Source organism: Artemia sp. Qi Xiang Cuo, chromosome 1, assembly GCF_049724085.1.
Source record: "Artemia sp. Qi Xiang Cuo chromosome 1, ASM4972408v1, whole genome shotgun sequence".
NCBI lineage: Eukaryota > Metazoa > Arthropoda > Branchiopoda > Anostraca > Artemiidae > Artemia > Artemia sp. Qi Xiang Cuo.
In genome coordinates, this window is record NC_142794.1 from 23,803,156 (window position 1) to 23,827,634 (window position 24,479).

A 24,479-nucleotide genomic window follows, 5' to 3' on the forward strand; every position below is an offset into this window, starting at 1 on the left:
TTCTTTTCGGCCTTTCTTCCCCTCTAAGATATTCAATGTCTGTTTCAGAAGATGACGAGCTGTCCGACATGATGGTACTTCCTGCAAGCAGACTTGATAAGTAAAATGTAATAAGTGTATTACAGCAAAGGATCTATAAAGTATGCTTTACTTCAAAAAGAAAGAAATTCACTGTCTCTTCACTGTTAAAAGCTGCTCTTCTTAAATCAGAATGTCATTTTAACAGAGATATTAGCAAAAGATGAACCTGTGAAGCAAATTTAATAATTGTTTAGATTATTTTTAATTAATCTCTTATATGATAGGTTTGCTGTTTTCAATACAGTTTGACTTAATAATTGTAGCTTTCTTTATCTAAATATTAAAAAAAATAAAAGAAAAAACGAATGTGAATTATATAGCCTATGACACTTTTTGATATATTAAAACAAAACTAATCTATGACATAGGCTACACCAACCTGAAAAAGCCTGTGTAAATAAACTGTACGATAGTCAGAGTAGCCTCAAAGGAAATTGAAACCCTCTTGACCTTTTAAACCTTCATTGTAGGATACCCTAGTTATAGCCAGTCAGGAACTCTACTCTTTTGAGACTATCGCGCAATAGAGCCAACTTTGGCTGATAAGTGGATATGCTACTACTTAGTGAATGCCCAAAACGAGATAGAGTCCCGAGACAGCTAATTTCCACTCAGGAGAAGATCTACCAATGTTTCTCCTAAGTGGAAGTTAGCTGTGCTTGGGAATAATTTCACTTTGAGCATTACTGACAAGAGACAGATTCTCTCCATTAGAGGAAGTTGCCCGGGCTGGGTGATGATCGCAAAATAGTAGAGTTCCTGACTGGTTAGCTATAGCCTACTGCTCAGAGAAACTCTTTTTTTCTCCTTCCAGACCCCGGTTCCAGACACATGCAGCCACAGCAGGGTAAATGTAGACTACATGTAGGCTATCCTGCTTGGTGTAGAATCCATTTATTGTATCCTGAGTGGCCATAGTGCTGCTCATGATAGCTACAATGGTTCAAGTGTGCTTCGCAGATCAGTTGTGGACAAATTCTGGGTAATGTCTTTGTTAGAATTAAACTTGACTTCAAGAAGAGTGCCATAATTGCCAATCTTTTACCGATCTACATACCTAGACCCACACCCAACTTGCATTCTTCTTTTGAGTAGGCCATTTTGAGATATTAAAACATTCTGAACCTGTGAAGCACATGGTGTCACTAAACCATGGTGGCCTAGCTCTCCTGTAGGCTACTATGTTGGCAATAGACTTTCTAATCTTATACTGGCATTGGAAAAAAGTCTCACCTTAACTTTCCTCAGATCTCGAAATTAACTGAAATATCAGAGCAGATTGAAGCACAGCATGTGCAAATTTTCCTAAATTGTACCTTGTCAAACTGTCGCCACTAACGCTAATGACGTTCCGAAAATCCCTAACAGAATTGGCCTTCTAATTTTACTAGTTTGAAAATCCTTTTTTATTGGAGTTGGAGAATCGAGTAATCTAGAAAAATACACAACTCCGAAAAATATCCGTTTTTTACTAAAAATCTGAGAAAATTCCGAAGTCCTCCACGAAGTTTTTTTGTCCGACAAGAGGGCCGAAAATCCGACAATGTCGGAAAAATCCGACATAGTGGAAGCACTGATCCCACTTACCGGAAATCAAATTGCCATCTGATGAGAAAAAAAGTACTAGCCTAGATTCTTTAAAAAAGAAACCACTAAATCAGCATGTAAATCACTAGATTATTGACCAGAAATCACTAGAATTACAAAACTCTTTATCATTGCAATTAATAAATGTTTGCTTCTTTACCTTGTTCTAGCCTATACAGGTAAGCCTACAGGAAGGGGGCGTAATTTCCCCCTAGAAGTGCCCGAACCAGGAACAAATTGATAAAGTAATGCTTTCCTCACCATCCGGGCCAGAAAAAACGCTGAACAACATATCCAAAATCTCCATCCCTAACACGTTGCTAAATTTGTTTTTTTTTCGCTATTTTTATTACATTAATTTTTATTTTTCATGAAAAAATGAAGTGCCACGAAATGAGTGGTTGGTTGATACGACTCTCTGTATCAGAATTGTAGAGCTGAAACCGTTTCTGACGTTATTTTTTCTTATAAACGTCAAATAAAATGAAAAAATCCATTTTTAGCAAAAAAATGGCAAAATTTCGCCATTTTTGGCAAGAAAGCTGAGTGATAACCATGATATCTTTTTTATGTGTTTTTTTTGTCTGTTAATGCAGATCACGATATGTCCACAATTCACGGAAAGGGCACTTTCCAGGTATGGCAATTCTAGCATCTGTCACTCCCCCTCTGAAAAACAGAGTTGCGCCAATCCCAACAGGGAGTGTTTCTCTAGACGCCGTGACGCTCAAGGGTTGAGTCCCTATTTACTCTTTTCGGATAAGTGAAGCGGTGCTTTCTCAGATTTGGTACGAGAAAATATCAGAGACCATTGTGAATGATCCATTTGCATTCCTTGAACAGCTCTGGTTGTCATCGTGGTTTTTCAAGAGCCCAAGACTTAACTGGAATGGTTTTATTCAATCGGTTTTCTCGCACTCGCTGGACGAAGATGTACAAACCCCTTGCGGCAAGGCAAGTATTATTTTTTTGCCCATGATCGATCTGCCTTCCAGCAATGAGTCATGGCTATCCTCAACCTTGTGCTTCATTGCTTGTCAGGGGAGGAAATACGGATTTACGCCAGTCGTCACATTCGATCAGCCACTTTGGTGGAAGGCAATGAAGATTATCAAGTCCGACGTGTCGAATGAGCTGGATAACGTTATCATCAAACTCTGAGGCTTTCACTTGATGATGAGCCTCGTCGGATGCATAAGGGACCTGTTGTAAGACAGTGGGCTCAAAGAAATCTTGGAATATGTATACGCACCGGCAATGGTACTTCATATACTCTCTGGGAAAGTGATTTCTAGAGCTATTAGAGCTCACATTCTCGTGATCTCGGCTCTCTACGCTCATCTTTTAGGACAAGATGCGGGAACTTTGGATACTTTCGGCCTTGAGATACTCTTCAGCGACACCCTTGAGGGAAAAATGTCTCCCAGAGACCTTGACGAAGCACCTGAGCTGGGACTACTGGAAAAGATTATCAAACAGAAGATTGAAGACCTATGAGATCACCGAACAGCAAAGCTCTGGCTGCAGTACCTTGACATGGTTGGAAAGCTTCTCAAGTTTATACGTGCCGAGAGACTGGGCCTATGGGACCTGCATTTGCAGGTTGCAGCACAAATGCTTCCCTACCTAGCCACATCTGGGCACAACCTTTACGTGAAATCTGTCTGGTTGTACATCCAAGAGATGATTAAACTTCCCAGTCGTCGCCCAAAAATGTTTCAGATGTTCAATGAGCGAGGACACACGATTAGAAGGTTGGATCGGTGCTGGGCCGGCCTCTCAGCAGACTCAGTTATTGACCAAGAGTACATGTGAAGCCTAAAGACATCGGGAGGACTCACTGGTGGTAGTGGCATGACTGAAGAACAAAGAGCAATTTGAGTCCTATCGAGGCCGGCGTGTCTTGAGGTCAACCTGTTGATGCAGAACCTGACGAATATCGGCTACTCTACAAGTGAGCAGCATTGTGACTTGGGTCTGAACAGACAAAACCGTGACTGTGAAGATGCCGCGAAGTTGGTAGATTTCTTCGAAGTGTCATCCACATTCAAAGGCAATGTACAACTGAGAAACGTTGCAAATGGAGTAACTTCATCTCCAGGAGTGAATGTTGACTCTGATGACCACAAAAAAGTTGAGCTCTTCAGAGGTAGTGCACATCGACCCGGCGCTCCTTTTTCAGAGGTCCATTATCGTTGCCCAGAGGTCTAGTCTCAAGGAAGATTATTTTAAGTTTGAGCTCTGTACCATTCCTCCTGCTCTTTTCGAAACAAACGGATTCATGCGAAAGGCCAACAAGGCCGAGCTAGCAAAAGCAGTCTATCAGTCATGTGGGTTTGATGCTCAGTCCCCAAGACCGGTGGGAATTGCCTTTTTCGTCTTAAACGGGGGCGCCCTTCTCCATCAGATCCCGTGGAAGGTTGCTTCCTCATATAAGGCTATCATGTCTTTGTACGTTCATTACGTCGAAAAAAATTATCCCCTTGCAGTTGTCGTCTTCTACGGATACGACGATGGTCCGTCAATCAAAGATGCAACCCAATTGCGTCGAGTTGGATCTGTCGGCCGCGAAGCGTTATTTAACGAAGACATGAATCTTTACATGAAGAAAGAGAAGTTTCTTTCATGCAAGGAGAACAAATCGCTAAATAGATCGATAATGTTAAATAGAAGAAGAACCAAATCGATAATGTTAAATAGAAGAAGAAGAAGAAATCGCGTTTTCTGAAGATTCTTGGAAATGCTCTGATAGCCAGAGGTTGCGATGTATACCACTCTGAACGAGATGCTGATCTAGACATAGTGAAGAAGGCTACGGAAACTGCACTCTATAGCGACACCATTGTGGTTGCTGATGACACGGATGTTCTCGTCCTCCTTATGTGTCATGTAGACACGAGTTCAAATCGAGTTTACTTCCCGCCGGAAGCAAAATTCGGAAGTGAACGCTCAGCTTAGGATGTTCGTCAGATAAAAGACAAGCTAGTATCAGAAGTTTGCCAGCTGATGCCGTTCTGTCATGCCATACTGGGTTGCGACACAACATGGCACCTTTATGGCATCGGAAAAGGAAAAGCTCTTCAGCTATTGTTATCCAGCTGGAGTTTCAGTGACGCCAGTATCCTGTTTGCCAAAAAATCTGTGTCTCATGATGAGATAGCTGCGGCTGGAGAGAAAGCTTTGCTGATATTCTACAACTGCCAGGATCTGCCAAGTCTTGACACTGCCAGGAACCAAGTTTTCCAGAGGAAAGTCAATATTGCCACCTCATTCATACACCCACAAGAGCTGCCTCTAAGTATGATGGCAGCGAAGTATCATTCGTTCCGAGTCTATAGCCAGGTTCAGATTCGGTTAGGAAACACGGTTGACCCCCTAAGCTGGGGATGGAATTTTCAAGGCAACCAAGTTTTAGAGCCAAAAATGACAGATCTCCCCGCTGCTCCTCCTCATCTTCTAAAGACAGTGAAGTGTTCTTGCCGAGCTGATGGTTGCGACAGTGAGTGACGGTCCTGCAAGAAAAATGGCCTGGAATGCACCATATCTTGTCGAGTATGTAGAGGAGTTTCGTGCAACAACGCGAAGTGTCAAGAAGATGAATTTTCTGAGGATTAGCTTTAAGCCTGTGATTTAATTTTCCCTCTGATTTTTGTTCCTTTGATCAATCAGGTGTGCAATTTTCTTACGTTTTATTACAAATAATTTTTACCGCGTCGCTTTTTATAGTGATGAAGGTGAATGGAATTTGATCTCAAATGCCTGCGAAGAGAAAGATTTTTGGGGAAGGGTGGGGAGGATGGGTATTAAAAAGATCTTGAAGTATCTCAGAAAACCTAGTTTGTCAACTCAAAACTGATCTAGAAATTTCTATCGAACGCTTGTTTTTTTTCTTTTATTACTTAAAACGTTAAAATTTGTTCATTTTTGTTCAAAAACAGAGTATTTCTGATTTATTTTTTGAAATTTCAGAGAAACTAACATCAGATATCGTTTCAGCTTTTCAATCCGATACAGAAAGACATATCAAACACCAGTTTCGTGATATTTAATTTTTTTCAAAAAAAAAAAAAAAATTAATATACAAAAACGGCGGAAAAAACAAATTTTATAACGAGTTAGAGATGGCAATTTTGGATATGTTGTTCAGCGATTTTTTCTGGTCTGGATAGTGATGAAAGCATTATTTTATCAATTTGTTCCTGGTCAAACCTTATTATTCCTCTACTAATACCTTTTTGCATCTTTTTGTAGAGAATAGAACAAAATTCTTGCTTCCTCAATGTATGTTCCCAAATTGGTACCCTTGGCTTACATAACGATTACTGAAAATTGGTTATCAGTGATCTAATGGAAGTATTTGCTTTTTCTTTTTAATTTTTTTTCCTTGTCGATCCGAAACCCCTGTTTTTTTCCCAAGAAATGTAGAAACTATTTTCTTTTTACTCTAGTTAAGCTAGTATAATTACTGTGACACCAGTGACAATTTTGAAAATAGCCCTTTTATAATTCATCGTAAAAAAATGCACATGTTAATTATACGGAACACGCCCAAAAAGTAAAGCTAGGTTAATCCTAATGGAATATGTCAAAATATAATGAAAATATAATATATTAGTTTATATAAAAATCTAATTAGGGCTATATATTTGCACATTAGGAAGATGTGGCGGTTAAGTAACCTAACCTTGCCCCCGCCCCCTAATATGCAAATATATAGCCCAAGTTATACAAGTCCAATGCATTTTGTCACCCGTTGCTTGTCTTTTGTGGCTATGAAGCTGTTTTTCGTAGATCGTACATTATCCTTATTATCCTTAGCAAATTATCCTTAGCATACTTTCATCGCCAGACCTATCCTCAGTGGCTTCGTGGGTCATGTTAAAATATAAAGGTATAGTTTTGGAACCTTTCAACTATGCTAAACAAAATGACTATCCAAACTTTTGATCAAACAGTTTTTGGGGAAAACAAGGGACACGGTAGGGGGGCTAATAGCTGTCCGATCTTTTTGGCCAAATAAAATGGACACCAGAAAATTTTAATTTCCATTGTAATGAGCCCTCTCCAGATGTTCTAGAACCGTTGGCTTGATACGATCACCCCTGGGAAAAAAACAACAAATTAACCCGCATACGTGATTTGTCTTCTTGCAAATAATACAAAATTCAACACTTTTGCAGATAGGTGCTTGAAACCTCTACAGAAGGGTTCTCTGATACGCCAAATCTAATGGTTTGATTTTATTTAAAATTCTTTCATCCTTATTGGATTTTTCCTCCCTTTTTCAAAACCATGCAAATGTTCACAGTTTCTTAACCTTTTATGGGTAAAACTAAGGTTAATGAATCTTATATATTAGGAATTAACATAATAAGCCGATGATAGCCTATATTGAGCGATATCAAAACTCCGTTTCTAGAATTTCGGTTACTATTGAGCCTTGTAGCTCTATTCTTATAGTTTGATACCGCAAACTATTGGATATATCAGGCACATATATCCAAAAACTTAAAGAATAGGAGGTTATCCGCGCTTATTAGGCGCTTCAATTACAAATAATTTTTTTTAAAGAATTATTAAGGTTTCGATTAGATATTAGAAGTAGAAATTAAAATAATTAGACAATTCCCAGAGTAGATACCCCCCCCCCCCCCTTACTCTCAATTGACTTCAATCATCAAACTACAATTGCCTTAGTCTATCGAGTTATACTACAAATCCTACTATAAGAAGCACTAAGTCCTATTTTCTTTTTCAATGATTTCCTTTCTTTATTTCAAAAATTATATTTAATATATAACTACCGTCTTATATTTCAATTGCTCAATTTCTGTTCTATTTGCAGACGTATAGGTGTGTATTCATATCCACCATTCACTTCGCTTTCAAAGGTTTTAACAGAAGGAAATCTAATTTAGAACCAAAAGATCATAGAAAAAACACATAAATATGAAGACAAAAATTCAACCTGAGCAAATGTTGTAAAACAGGAAGTATAGAACATTTTTAAAATTTTGCGATTAAACAATTTCGCCTATTATCTTTGTGATAATGTTCTGGAGCCATATCCGATATCGACATATGGTGGGAAATCGGAAGTTTCAAAGGCGGCGTATTTTCATAAATGCTAATCTGGAACATATTACGAACTGTCGTGAATCACTATTTTGTGTTTTTTCTTATTAATTTGCTTCTTGTATTATTCATTTCATTGAATCATGAAAATTGCGCGCCATATCGAGAAAAATAACTAGACTTAGGAAAAAATTGCTAGTTTTAGAACAAAAATCACTATAAATCACTAGCTAGAAAACACTCACTAGGCAACATCAAAAATCACTAGAAATAACTATAAATCACTATATGTGGCAACCCTGCTAGGAATTAGCCGAACGTTTCTTCCATTTAAAACCGTACAATTACCATCAGTATTGCCACACGACAGGCAAAGCTTCACTGTGCTTGACAAGTGAAAAAACGATGTTTTCGCCTACTATTTACTTTTCTAAAATAGGTTTCAAAGATGCAAATACAAAGGATACTATACTTTTAAATGATATGTTTTTGAAAGTTTCACTGTTCCGTGACAATATACATTTGCTCGCTCAATAAAAAATAATCGTCAGCATGGTTTTGTCTGTCAGAATATTCCCCCCCTTCCGTCACAAAGGAAGAGAGGTAGTGACACCCTTGCCTGCAATTCCAAGTACCCAAGACAAATTTCAAATTTTGCTTCTTGACCGATTTTCTCCTCCTTCACAAAGCCTGGATCCAGCACTTGTGTTTTCTCCAGCTAAAATTTCTGAAATATGCATAAAAACATATGCATATTTCAGACAATTTTTGGAGATTAGGATGGAAAAACGGAAAATGAAATTGCTAACAATAAAAATTTTCACTATGATCAAGACCAGTTTTTAATGAGAGTCATTGTATTAAAGGTAATAAAAACGCTATAAAAAACATACAGATGGACAGAAAAAGGTCCATTGGAGTAAGATGGCCTGTCATGAGAATTCCGAACGTTTATATCCACCGCACTGTAAAGAATATTTTGAGTTATAGTGATGTACTCATTCGAAATTGCCATAACCATTACTTTAAGGACCCGCTTAACAAGGCCCGGCTCTAACTCCACCTTGCCACGGCTAATTTTTAGCTACTGTTTCAGGCTACATTTGACTTTTAATGTCGACGAAAGAGTTACTGAGCTAAGACGATTTTGCCTGTCAGTTTTCACTTTCTTCAGAACACTGAAAAGGTCCTGGCAATGGCATTTGATAATGACAGTGAAAAATAAGTACTTTATCACTTTCAGGACGTTTGGAAACATGAATCCTCCTGTAGGAGATTTCAGTGTAAGAATATGGCACCAATAGACCACCATGTCCAATTTGTTCAAATTTGCAAGATTGACCCCTTCAGGTGAAGTTACATTTGATATGGACCACCATTCCTGCTCTACCTTCGCCTTATTCCAAATACCCGAGTCATAGTACTCGAAGAATTGATGAAAACTAGGAACTCTCAGGAAGCGGAGGAAGTTGTAGATCTTGTCGAAGAAGGAAAGCGGTCAAGAATACTCTTGATAGCTTCAATGTAAAAATTTCTTGCGGAGTGACCAATTCGAAGACTTTCGGCTAGAAAACTGCGATTAAGAACTTCCCTCATTTCCAGCCCCATAAGGAATCCATGTCCTTTATATCCGATATAGACTTTGTTTTCGGGAAGGTAGTTCACTTCAGCGTACGGGTTGATGGCGAAAGGATTAGTTACTCAAACATAGGAGGGCTTCATGAAATTAAAACTTATGTACGAAGGAGCCTTTGTACCTGGCATTTCAAGAGGTAAAATAAGGGTTTTTGTGCCTGAAACATAGTATTGAATTTATTTATTTTTCCTAACACATACTCAACAAAATACAATTGAGCTCTTGAGTATGGATTGTTCAATGTCATTCGTACGTGGTCATTCGCGTGTGAGGGATCTTCAAGTACTAAAGAGTCCCAATACAACGTAAGAGTATCCTGGTCTAGAATACGTGTCGCACAGTTTTGAAATGAAAGTCAAGGCTTGCAACCAAGGCACATAAATGACAGCACCATTTAACAATTGTAACCCATGGACATTTTCTTTCTACAAGTGAGAATTCCTTCTACAAAACTAAAACCCAAGTTTCTTAAATGATCAAGTATTTTTCATAAATAAGATGGATCTTAATCGTGTGTATTCTTATTTGTCAAAACTAAAACCCGAGTTTCTTAAATGATCAAACATATTCAGTAAATCAGATACAACGTAACCTTGTGTATTATTATTTGTCAAAACTAAAACCCTTGTTTCTTAAATGATCAAATAGTTTTAATAAATCAGATGAATTATAACCGTTTACGTGTTCTTGTTTGTCAAAACTAAAACCCAAGTTTCTTAAATGAGCAAATATTTTTTCTTATAAATCAGATGTATCTTACCCGTATGTATCCTTATTTGTCAAAACTTAAACCCGAATTTCTTAAATGATTAAATATTTGTCATTAAATCAGATGTATCTTAACTGTATGTATTCTTATTTGTCAAAACTAAAACTCAAGTTTCTTAAATGATTAAATGTTTTGTAATAAATCAGATGTCTCTTAACCATGTGTGTTCCTATGCGTCAAAACTAAAACCCATGTTTCTTAAATGATCAAATATACTTAATAAATCAGATGTATCTTAAACGATCAAAATTTTTTATAAATCAGATGTATCTTAACCGTGTGTATTCTTATTTGTCAAAATTAAAACCCATGTTTCTTAAATGATCAAAATATTTAACAAATCAGATGAATCTTAACAGTGTGTGTTCTTTTTCACCCAAACTAAAACCCAAGTTTCTTAAATGATCGATTTTTTCAATAAATCAGACATATTTTAACAGTTTGTGTTCATATTTGTCAAAACTAAAGCCCAACTTTTTAAATGATCAAATATTTTTAATAAATCAGATGTATCTTAACCGTGTGCATTCATATTTGTCAAAACTAAAACTCAGGTTTCTTAAATGATCAAATATATTTAATAATACAGATGTATCTCTAATAGTGTGTGTTCTTAATTGTCCAAACTAAGACACAAGTTTTTTAAATGAATAAATTATGTTTAATAAACCAGATGTCTCTTAACCATGTTTGTTCCTATGCGTTAAAACTAAAACCCATGTTTCTTAAATGATCAAATATACTTAATAAATCTGATGTATTTTAATTATCAAATATTTTTATAAATCAGATGTATCTTAACCGTGTGTATTCTTATTTGTCAAAACTAAAACCAATGTTTCTTAAATGATCAAATATATTTAATAAATCAGATGAATCTTAGCAGTATGTGTACTTTTTCGTCTAAACTAAAACCTAAGTTTCTTAAATGATCAATTTTTTCAGTAAATCAGATATAGTTTAACCGTGTTTGTTCATATTTGTCAAAACCTGAGCCTAGTTTTTTTTAAACAATTATATATTTTTAATAAATCAGATGTATCTTAACCGTGGATATTCTTGTTTGTCAACACTGAAACCCAAGTTTCTTAACTGAACAAATATATTTAATAATCAGATGTATCTTAAGAGTGTGTGTTCATATTTGTCAAAACTAAATCCCAGTTTTTAAATGATCATATACTTTTATTAAATCAGATGTATCTTAACCGTGTGTGTTCGTATTTGTCAAAACTTAAACCCATGTTTATTAAATGATCAAATATTTCTTATAAATCAGATGTATTTTAACAGTGTGTGTCCTTATTTGTCAAAACTAAAACCCAAGTTTCTGAAATACTCAAAATACTTTTATAAATCAGATATATAATCAAAATTATTTTGATTATACATCTGATGATAATCATAATAATTTTAATTATTTAATTATTTAATCATATTCGTCAAAATAGTTTTACAAAATAATGTTTGTGTTCTTACTTTTCAAAAATAAAACCCAAGTCTCTTATATGATCAAACATTTTTTATAAGTCAAACGTGTCTTAACCGTGTGTATTCTGTTTTCTTAAAACTAAAAACCGAGTTTCTTGAATGATCAAATATTTTTAATAAATCAGTTATATTTTGACTGTGTTGTGTTCTTATTTGTAAAAACTATAACCCAATTTTTCTTAAATTACGAATATATTTAATAAATGAGGTGTATCTGAACCGAGTGTATTCTTATTTGTCAAAACCAAAACCCAAGTCCCTTGAATAATAAAATTATTCTTATAAAGTAGATGTATTTAGACCGTGTGTATCCTTAATAATCAAAACTAAGACAAAAGTGTTTTAAATGATCACACATTTTTTTTTTATAAATCAGATATATCTAAACAGTATGTAGTCTTATTTGTCAAAAATAAAAACCAAGTTTCTTAAATGATCATACATATTTAATAAACCAGTTGTATCTAACCCGTACGTATGTTATTATTTGTTAAAGCTGAAATACAAATTTCTTAAATGATCAAATATATTTGCTAAGTCAGATGTATCTGAATCATATGTGTTCTTATCTGTCAAAACTAAAACCGAAGTTTCTTAAATGATCAAATACTTGTAATAAATCAGTTGTATCTTACCCGTGTGTGTTCTAATTTGTCAAAACTACAACCCAAGTATTCTAAACGATCATATATTTTCAAAAAATCAGATGTATCTTAACAGTATGTGTTTTTATTTGTCAAAAATAATACTCAGTTTTCTTAAATGATCAAATATTTGTAATAAATTATACATACCTTAACCATTCGCGTGTTCTTATTTATAAAAACTAAAACACAAGTTTTTTAAATGATCAAAGATTTTTAATAAATCAGATATATCTTCACCGTGTGTGTGTTCTTGTTTGTCAAAACTGAAACCCAAGTTTCTTAAATAATCAAATTTTTTTTATAAATCAGATCTATATTATCCGTATGTATTCTTATTTCTTTAAATTAAAACCCGAGTTTCTCAAATGATCAAATATATTTAATAAATCAGACGTATCTTAAACGTGTGCATGTTCTTATGTGTCGAAACTAAAACCCAAGTTTCTTAAATGATCAAATATTTTCATAAATCAGATGTATCTTAACCGTATGTATTCTTATTTGTCAAAATAATTTTTGACAAAATGATCAAATATTCTTAATAAATTAGTTGTATCTTAACTGTGTTTGTGTTCTTATTTGTCAAAACTAAAACCAAAGTTTCTGAAATTACAAATATAATTAATAAATCAGAAGTATCTTAACCGTGTGTGTTTTTATTTGTCAAAACTAAAACTCAAGTTTCTTAAATGATCAAATATTTTCTTTTATAAATCAGATTTACCTTAACCGTATATATTCATATTTATCAAAACTAAAACCTGAGTTTCTTAAATGATCAAATATATTGAATAAATCAGTTGTATGTTATCCATGTGTGTGTTCTTATTTGTCAAAACTAAAACCCAAGGTTCTTAAATGATCAAATACTTGTAATAAAACAGATGTATCTTAACAGTGTGTGTACTTATTTGTCAAAACTACAACCCAAGCTCCTAAAATGATTATATATATTTACTTAATCAGATGTATCTTAATCGTATGTGTTCCCATTGGTCAACACTAAAGCCCAAGTTTCTTAAATGATCAAATACTTGCAAAAAATCAGTTGTATCTTAGCCGTGTGTGTGTTCTTATTTGTCAAAACTACAACCCAAGTTTTCTAAAAGATCATTTATTTTTAATACGTAAGATGTATCTTAACAGAGTTAATTTTTATTTTTCAAAAATAATACCCAAGTTTCTTAAATGATCAAATAATATTTTTTTTCTATAAATCAGATGTATCTTTAACCGTATGTATTCTTATTTGTCAAAATAATTTTTAACAAAATGATCAAATATTCTTAATAAATTAGTTGTATCTTAACCGTGTTTGTGTTCTTATTTGTCAAAATTAAAACCAACGTTTCTGAGATTACAAATATAACTAATAAATCAGACGTATCTTAACCGTGTGTGTTCTTATTTGTCAAAACTTAAACCCAAGTTTCTTAAATGATCAATATTTTCTTTTATAAATCACATGTACCTTAACCGTATATATTCTTATTTTTCAAAACTAAAACCAGATTTTCTTAAATGATCAAATATATTTAATAAATCAGTTGTATGTTATCCATGTGTATGTTCTTATTTGTCAAAACTAAAACCCAAGTTTCTTAAATGATCTAATACTTGTATTAAAACAGATACATCTTAACAGTGTGTGTTCTTATTAGTCAAAACTACAACCCAAGCTTCTTAAATGATTATATATATTTATAAAATTAGATGTATCTTAACAGTGTGTGTTCTTATTTGTCAAAACTACAACCCAACCCTCTTAAATAATTATAAATATTTACTAAATCAGATGTATCTTAATCGTATGTGTTCTTATTTGTCAAAACTAAAACCCAAGTTTCTTAGATGATCAAATATATTTAATAAATCAGATGTATCTTAACAGTGTGAGTTCTTGTTTTTCTAAACTAACACCCAATGTTTCTTAAATGATCAAATATTTTTAATAAATCAGTAGTATCTTAACCGTGTGTATTCTTATTTATCAAAACTGAAACCCAATTTTCTTAAATGCTCAAACATTGTTTTTATTAATCAGACATATCTTAACCCTGCGTGTTCTTATTTGTCTAAACTAAAACCCAATGTTTCTTAAATAATCAATTTTTTTTAATAAATCAGATGTATCTTAGCCGTGTGCGTCCTTATTTTTCAAAACTAAAACCCAAGTTTATTAAATGATCAAATATTTTTAATAAATCAGATGTATCTTAACCGTGTGTGTTCTTTTTTGGCAAAACTAAAATCCTAGTTTCTTAAATGATCAAATATATTTAATAAATCTGATGTATCTTAGCGGTGTGTTTTCTTATTTTTCAAAATTAAAACCCGAGTTTCTTTAATAATCAAATATGTTTAATAAATCAGATGTATCTTGACCGTATGTGTTCTTATTTGTCAAAATTAAAACCCAAATTTCTTAAATTATCTAATATTTTTAATAAATCTGATGTACCTTAACCATGTTAACCTATACGTCAAACCTAAAACCCAAGTTTCTTAAATGATCAAATATTTTCATAAATCAGATGTATCTTAACCGTATGTGTTCTTATTTGTCAAAACTGAAAAACAACTTTTCTAAATGATCAAATATATTTAATAAATTAAATGCATCTTAACGTTTTTTTATATTATTTGTCAAAACTAAAACCCAAGTTTCTTAAATGATCAAACATTTTTAATAAATCAGATATATTTCAAACGTGTACGTTCTTATTTGTCAAAACTAAAACCCAAGCTTCTTAAATGATTAAATACTTTTTCAATAAATCAGATTTATTTTAACCCCGTGTGTTCTTATGCGTCAAAACTAGAATGCAAAAATATTTTAAAGAAAATAAGATGAATTTTAACCGTGTGCGATCTTTTTTTTTTCATGAAAATTAAACCCCAAGTACCACAAATTATCAAATATTATTCATAAAATCGAATGTAGTTTTACCGTGTGTGTTCATTTTTCTGAAAACTAAAACCCCAGTTTCACAAATGCCAAATATTTTAATAGAATCAAATGTACTTTAACCATTTGCGTCCTTATTTGTCAAAACTAAAACCAACTTCTCAAATATATTTAATAAAGAAAGATTTATTTTAAGCATGCGCGTCCTTATTTCTGAAAAATACAACCCAAGTTTCTTAAATGATCAAATATTCTTAATAAAATCAGATGTATTTTAACCGTTTGCGTTACTTTTTTTTATGAAAACTAAAACCTTATTTTCTTAAATGATCAAATATTTTTAATAGAATCAAACGTATTTTAACCATATGCATCCTTATTTTTCAAAATTAAGGTTTCTTAACCACTCAAATAATTTTAATAACGTTTTTTTTTATTTTGCAATGATAAAATGAAAGTGGTATATATATGCTGGTCAATATTTTGTTGACTTCTTTGTTAAAGGTGAACACTATTTTTGTGTGTTAGTCCGTTTGTAATCAGCAGTGTGAGAGTCAATTAAAAATCCATAAATCAGAAAAAGATGAAAGACTTGTGAGGTCTTGCTACTTTGGTATTTAACCTTTGAACTGTTTTGAACAAAATGGCTATCTCAAAAATTTGATCTGTTGCATATGGGAAGGAAGGCGTGAGGTGGGACGGGGGCTGATTGCCCTTCAATCACTTTTGACTCTAAAAATACCACTAAAACTTTCGATTTCCAATGGACTAAGCCTCCGCCAAAGTTAACACGACCACTTTTTAACATCCTCCTCAACATGCCCTGAAAGTTTAAACTTAATAAAATCAGCTGTTCTTGAGATATCGCAGATAACCCTGTTTGATAAAATGGATGCACATAGTATCATTAGATTTATTGTAACATGCCGCTCAACCTTAATACTCTTAGACTTTTCTAGCACACCTAGAATAAAACATCCAACTCTTTCCTAATGATAAATGCTCTATGTAATAAACGGCAAATTGCATAGTTTACAATAATGGCCCCGGTCAATCATTGTAACACATATTGCACAGCCCCCTGGAAAAGAAATATAAATTATGCATTTTGTCCATTTTTTTAATGCAATATTTATCACTTAAAAAAGAGGGAATGTTTGATCCTGGGTGTGTTAAAAAAGGTTAAGGGTATTGAGGGAGAATTTTGGGACACATTGAGGACTATGTTGAGCTAAATCAAAAGAAAATATCTGTATCGAGCTTTTACAAAAGGCCTATCTGCAATATTTAAGAAAAGTAAAGGGTATTAGCTTGAAAATTTCAGGGCTTCTACTGCTACTGCTACTATTGCAGCTGCAAATGAGACTATTTCCGACTCCAAATGTGGTTCTTTCGAATTGTGATTGTAACCGCTTGCAACTGTTATAAAATCTTTCTGTGACTACTTTCAGAAAAATGTTGAGGAGGATGTTGAACTTTGTAGCTTTAAGGTTGAGAAAAAAAATTGATGTTTTGATAATTTGGTGATGAATCAGGGAATGTTGTAACTTTATATTGAGACTTTGTCAGTCAAAAAAGAACAGAAAGTAATTGAAAAAAAAAATTACAAAAAAGAATTCTTTTAAAGAAAAGTGGATGGCCATAATAATTTTAAGAATAGCAGAAAAAAATTTCTATAATAATTCAAACTCAAAACGACCAGAAATCGCTATTAAAGAATAAATGAAACTCAAAACGAATAAAAATTGGACACACAATCATAGAAAACAAACATACGACAGGTGATAGTATAAATGACTAAATAAATCGTAAAACGAGTAAAACTTAAGTTGAAATTTAAATGAAACTTAAAACAAGCACAATACAAATAAGATTTCGCCAACTTCCCCCTCCCCTAACTGTGAGAGTCTAGAGCCTGCTTCGTCATTTCCACATTAATGAAAACAAATTCTATTAAAAATATTTTTTTTGTACCTATTAACGACATTGGAAATAAAAATAGAAATTACAGTGAAATAAAACCTTGAATTTCTGAGCCCGCAGCAATTAATATCATTATTTATCAAATATTCAATTTCATTTTATTGGTTCTTTCCGAGGACTGTTCAAGAAACATATAGTTTTCATTCATTTTTATTGGACACAATTAAGCAGAAGATACAAAAGTGTTTCGCTAACCAGTGATATTTTGCTTATCAAATTTGCTTTTGTCTCTATTTGTTTATTATTTGCTTTTTCGCCATTGATCATATTTACCGCTGGATAAAAGCGAAGACAAATTTTCCAAGATTAAGCTCAGAACATCTGTGTCCCTAAATTCAAAACCGTCTTCACAGCCTTACTAATGCTCATATGGCCTAACCATTCATACGCTATATATTCTTTCAATAATTTGGCTAATACAGAAACAACTCTAGTACTCTAGTAATGGAATGATTTTGTTCTCTAATAAACACAAAGCATGTTATTATTCATAAATTGCAAAGCTTCGTAAGGATGAATAGTGTTTCCTTTGACATTTTAAAAATGTCAAAACTCTGGCGAAGTACCCTGGGGGATGGGCATTTCTGGTTGCCTAGCCATGGTTGGTTAGACCATTAGTAAAACTAAAAAATTTAAACAATACAAGTGGTTGTTTTTTTTATTTTAGTCTAGAATCAAAGAAAATATCTGATTTTCTGAAAAATAGGTCTAAATTTCCCAACAAATGCACAAAGTCTATGCTGTGACCTTTCAAGTTAATTTTCATTGATATTGTGAAAGTAAAAAGAATTGGGTAGAGGTATTTACGAGCAATTTTTTTCCTACAGCCTTGTCTCGGCTTACAATAGTCCTGACCTGGTTGTAATAACCCTACTCAAATCCTTCACCCTTAAAAAAAAATTAAATATGGAAAATGGAAAATATGTCTGGGGTGAACTCCCAAGAAGAGCGTAATTCTCTTGGAAAAACTTTTTGGGAATGCCGAGGCTTTAAAATCAATCTTTCCCCGCTTAGTCTCGGCTGATTTAAGATATGGTTATTAGGTAGAACTGTCTGATTTTGTGGCTTGAGTCGTTTCTAGTCATGATCATGTCCACTTCACAAGTTTCACGATTAACAAAATACTTGAAAAAACTTTTATTTGTTACTTTAATTACACTAGAAAAAACTAGAGTCTTGAAAAAAATGGATTTTCCTGCTATATAGTAATTAAAGAAAAATAATTAAAAAACCTCAAAATTTAAAAATGAAATAAATATTGTCAATAATAGCACTTCCAGCTTTCTAGACATAGGTAAAAAAAAAAGATTAAATAACAGGTTGTATTTCCTGAGTAAATTTTAACTTAAATTTTGTTTTCAAAATATTTTTAATAGATTCCCCAGCACTTGTTAAAACAAAAAGAAAACTGCTGTCCGATCAGAGTTTCTGGCTCATATACACCTGGGCTATCGTAGTGTGAAGTTTGGGGTATTTCTCTAACGAAAATACCGTCTTATCGGTCCCCAGTGGGAGGTAATCGAGCCTCCACGAGGACAAGACCTTGGGTAGCGTGGTAGGCAGATTTCGTATCTTCTCAAGATCTTGCTAAAACTACTTTAATAAAAAAATAAACAAAACACAATACTAATGCACAGTCTTGGATAGTCTTCTTGAAGCTGTAGAGAATCCGAGCTATAGTCAACCTGTACCGACTGGCACAGTTAATTTGGAGGTGGCTGCTGCACTCTCCTAGGTCGCCGTCTATAATTTCGAGAAAGCCAATTAGCCAAAAAAAGAAAATTAATATGCGAATTTCGTTTTAATTATTCATGTACGGTGAGCCAAAATCAAAAGTGCGATTAGTTCAAAAACCTTCAGAAATTAACTAAAAAAAAACAAGTTTTTTAACTGAAAGTAAGGAGCGACATTAAAACTTAAAACGAACAGACATTATTTCGTATATGAAAGGGGCTGTTCCCTCCTCAACACCTCGCTCTTTACACTAAGGTTTGACTCTGTCTGACAACTTTATTTTTTAAAACAATAACAAACTTTAGCCTAAAGAGCGAGGCATTGAGGAAGGCAAAGCCCCTTTCATTTACGGAATAATTTCTGTTCGTTTTAAGTTTTAATGTCTCTGCTTACTTTCAGTTAAAAAAAACTTTTATTTTTTAGCGAATCACAAGAAGAGAAAAACCCTGATTGAAAAAATAATCCAAGCTAGAACTGAACGCATGATAATCTGATTTGAAGTCCAGCGCTGTACTAACAGAACCACGCCTCTAATAATGTAATTCAATATATTGGTGTTTTTGGCAATTTAATTGCGTTGGCTGTTAAGGGGACCTGGAGGAGGAATTTGTGGGAGATGTCCTTTCAAACCTCCTGTTAAGGGTTTTGGACCATAATTATTACAATGATACCGTTTTATGCTTCCAAGATTTTCCACTTAAGAAGTGGCAGTAAAAGTGTTGTTTTCAGTGCTATATCTCCCTTACGAATGGTAGAAATGATAAAAATCACTTAGATATAAGCAAAAGTTTTCAAATGAGCCATCAAACATCACTCTAAAAATTTCTGGTAGCTCACTAGCCCAATCTATTCAACTTGATGCATGGCACTAAAAGTGAGTTTTTAAGTGTCATTTGAAACTTGCAGATGATGGAATTTATAGGAAGAATGTAGATATAAGCAATGTTTTTTATATTAGCTATCAAAAATCTATAGAAGATGTTCTGGTAGCCCGCTAGCCCTATCCCTCGAGAAACAGCATAAAAGTGCCATTGTTCTTGACATATGGCACTTGCAGAAGTTGGAATGTATATAAACCACGTAAATATGATACATAGCTTTTGAATAAGCTCATATGTATCTCTCTATGATATTTTAGTGACCCTCTAGGCCTGGGAAAAAGAAGAGGAAAAAAAGACCGTTTTAACATTTTTTTTTAACTTTTAGTTACTATGTACTGTGGTTTACTCTTTACTAGGTTGTAGCTAAGTTTTCAACCATGACAAAGAGTTCATTGCAAGTTCTCCCATGAAACAAGTTAACATTGAAATCTGTGAAATCTAATAGGTGGTAGAATTTATAAAAAACCTAGTAAATACAAGCAATAGCTTTTAATTGAGCCATTAAAAATCTATCTACGATGGTGTGGTAGCCTGCTAATGTTTCAGTAGTTTACTGATGAGCAGACGATTTATGATACTTACTAAGGGGTCTGGGAAGGGAGTGTACGGGAGGGGTTCTTGTAAACCTCCAATTAAGGGTTCTGGAACATAACTATTACAATAGTACCTGTTTTGTACTTCAGAGCTTTTCCACTTAAGAAGTGGGACCAAAAGTGTTGTTTTCAGTGCTATATCGCACTTACAAATAGTAAAATTGATAGAAAGCACGTATATATGATCAATAGCTTTCAAATAAGCCATTTAACATCACCCTTATCAGTTCTGCTAGCCCAATAGCCCCAGCTTTTCCACTTGAGACACTGCGCCAAAATTGCCCTTTTTAGTGCTGTTTGGAACTTGATGATTGTGGAATTTATATAAAGGACGTAGATATGAGCAATATGTTTTACATAATCTGCAAAAGATATATCTACGATGTTCTGGTAGCCCGCTAGTGCCACCCCTTGATAAATGGCACAAAAAGTGACATTTTGGGGCCATATGGCATTTGCAGATGGCGGAATTTATAAAAAGCACGTAGATATGAGAAACAACTTTTGAATAAGCCATTAAACATCTCTCTATGGTGTTCTGGTAGCCCACTAAGCCTGTTGGGAAAAAGAAAACGGAGGCAACGCTATAGCATTGCCTATAGTAAAGGCCATACGGCTCCAATGTTTTATTATTTATTATTATGAATAAAAAAAAAACTTTCCAAAAAATAAGTTTTTCAAAGAAAAGCAAACGCCATTTTAAACTTAAGCTCAGGAGATACAAATACCTGTTAAAATTCAAACTCAAAACGACCAAAAATTACTATTAAAGAAAAAATGAAACCCAAAACAAACAGCAATTAAATAAACAATCATAGCAAAAAACATACGACAAGTAACAATATAAATGAATAAATAAATCTTAAAGCGATTAATGCTTAGATTGAATCTGAAAATCAAGCTTAAAACGAAAAAAAATATTTTGCTATTGAAGTATAAATGAAACTTAAAACGAACAGAAATTAAAATAAACAATCAATGCGAACAAAACATACAATATATATTAATGTAAATTAATAAATAAATCTTAAAACAAGTGAAACTTAAATTGAATATGCAAATCAAGTTTGAATCGAATAAAAATAACTACAAACAAGAGTTTGGGTGTCGCTTCACTGCAGAAACCTAAAACCTACTGCGTCATTGGCGCCTTACTGAAAACTACATGAGTCTTAAACAGTCTTGAAAAGTATAAACAAAATCAAATTGAACATTAGATATATAATGATATTAATTGTTGAAAGATCCATCAGTTCAATATTTTTTTTCACTGTAATTTTTATTTTCATTTTCAATGCTGTAAGAACTGGATAAGAACAAATTTGAAATATACGAGTAATTCGTTTTCAGTGAAGCGCCACAGCACGCAGAAAAATTCATGAGCTTAATCAGTTTCACAAGGAGAAAAATCAATGCATAAGTTTCACTACGAGAAAAACCAACATTCAATAAGTTTCAAGAACAGAAATAAGCATGCAACGAGTTCCAAGAACAGAAATCAGCAAGCAAAAAGTTCCATGAATAAAATCAGTTTCACGGGTAAAAAAGTCTTTGTACAAGTATCATGAAGAGAAAAATCAATGTGCAACAAGTTTCATGATCAAAAATCAGCACACAACAAGTTCCACGAAGAAAAATCAGCATGTGACAAGTTCCAAGAAAAAAAAATCGGTTTCACGGGGAGAGAAATCAATTTTCAAGTTTGACAAAGAACAAAATCAATATACAACAAGTTTCACAAACAAAAATCAGAACGCAAAAAGTTCCAGGGAGAAAAATCAGCACGCAGAAATATCCATGAATATAATTAGTTTCACGAGGAGAAAAACCAATGTACAAGTTTCTCGAAGAGAAAAATCAACATGCAACAAGTTTCACGATCATAAATCAGCATGCAACAAGTTCCATGAACAGAAATCAGCAAGCAACAAGTTTCATTACTAAAATCAATTTCACGAGGAAAAAAATCAGTGTCCAAGTTTCATGAAGAGAAAAATCAACGTGCAAAAAAATTTCACCGTCAAAAATTATCACACAACAAGTTTCACGAAGAAAAATAAGCATGCAACAAGTTCCATGAACAAAATCAGTTTCACGGGGAGAAAAATCAATGTACAACTTTTATGACGAAAGAATCACCATGCATCAAGTTTCACGAACAACAAATCAATACGCAACAAGTTCAATGAACAAAAATCAACATGCAAAAAACTCCATGATCAAAATCAGTTTCACGAGGAGAAAACCCAACATTCGACAAGTTTCAGGAACGCAAATCAGCATGCAACAAGTTCCAAGAACAGAAATCAGGAAGCAAAAAGTTCCATGAATAAAATCAATTTCACGAGTACAAAAATCTTTGTACAAGTTTCATGAAGATAAAAATTAACGTGCAACAAGTCTCACGATCAAATACCAGCGCACAACAAGTTCTACGAAAAACAATCAGCATGTGACAAGTTCCAAGAAAAACAAATCAGTTTCATGGGGAGAAAAATCAATGTTCAAGTTTCACGAAGAGCAAAATCAATGTATAAAAAGTTTACAAACAAAAATCAGAACGCAAAAATTTCCAGGGACAAAAATCGGCATGCACCAAAATCCATGAACATAATCAGTTTCACGAGGAGAAAAATCAATGTACAAGTTTCACGAAGAGAAAAATTAACATGCAACAAGTTTCACGAACATAAATCAGCATGCAACAAGTTCCATGAACATAAATCAGCAAGCAACAAGTTCCATGACTAAAATCAGTTTCACGAGTAAAACAAATCAATGTCCAAGTTTCCTGAAGAGAAAAATCAACGTGCAAAAAATTTCACGATCAAAAATTATCGCACAAAAAGTTCCTCGAAGAAAAATTAGCATGCAACCAGTTCCATGAACAAAATCAGTTTCACGAGGAGAAAAATCAATTTACAAGTTTCACGACGAAATAATAACCATGCATCAAGTTTCACGAACAACAAATCAGTACGCATCAAGTTCCATGAACAAAAATCAACATGCAAAAAACTCAATTATCAAAATCAGTTCCACGAGGAGAAAAATCAATGTTAATGTTTCACGAAGAGATAAAAACAATATGTGAAAAGTTTAACGAACACAAAATCAGAAAACAACAAGTTCCCAAAACAAAGATCAGCAGGCAACATGTTCCATAAACAGAATTAGTTTCACGAAGAGAAAATTTAATGTACAAATTTCACGAAGAGAAAAATCAACATGCAAAAAGTTTCACGAACAAAAAGCAGCACTATACACAAACAAAAAGCAGTTCTAAGAAACAAAATCAGTAAGCTATAAGTTCCATGAGCAAAACCAGTTTCGTGAGGAAAAAATTTTCACGAAGAGAAAAAAATATATGGCACATGCTTCACGAACAAAAAAATAGGCTGCAAAAGGTTCCGTGAACAAAAAATCAGCACGCAACAAGTTCCAAGAACAAAATCAGTTTTACGAGGAGAAAAATCAATGTACAATTTTCGTGACGAGACAAATCAAGATGAAGAAAGTTTCACGAACAAAAAATAGTAAGCAACAAGTTCCATGAATAAAATCAGTTTCATGTGGATAAAAATCGATGTGTAAGTTTCACGAAGAGAAAAAAACCTACAACGAGTTTCACGAACCAAAAAAATAACGCAATACGCTCCATGAACCAAAATTAGCACACAACAAGTTCCCCGAACAAAAAAAATCAGCAGGTAATCAGTTCCATGAACAAAAGCCGTTTCATGACGAGAAAAAACAATGTAGAAGTTTTACAAAGATAAAAATCAACATTTAAAGAATTTCACGGAAAAAAAATCAGAATGCAACAAGTTCCACGAATAAAAATCAGCATACAATACGTTTTATGAAAAAAATCAGTTTCATGAGGTAAAAAAACAAGGTGTAAGTTTCACAAAGAGAAAATTCAACATGCAACAAGTTTCACGAACTAAAATCTGCATGCAACAAGTTCCACGAATAAAATTCTGCATGCAATAGGTTTTATGAATAAAATCAGTTTCGTGACGAGAAAAATTAATGTACATGTTTCATGAAGAGAAAATCAATTTGTAACAAGCTTCACAAACCAACATCAG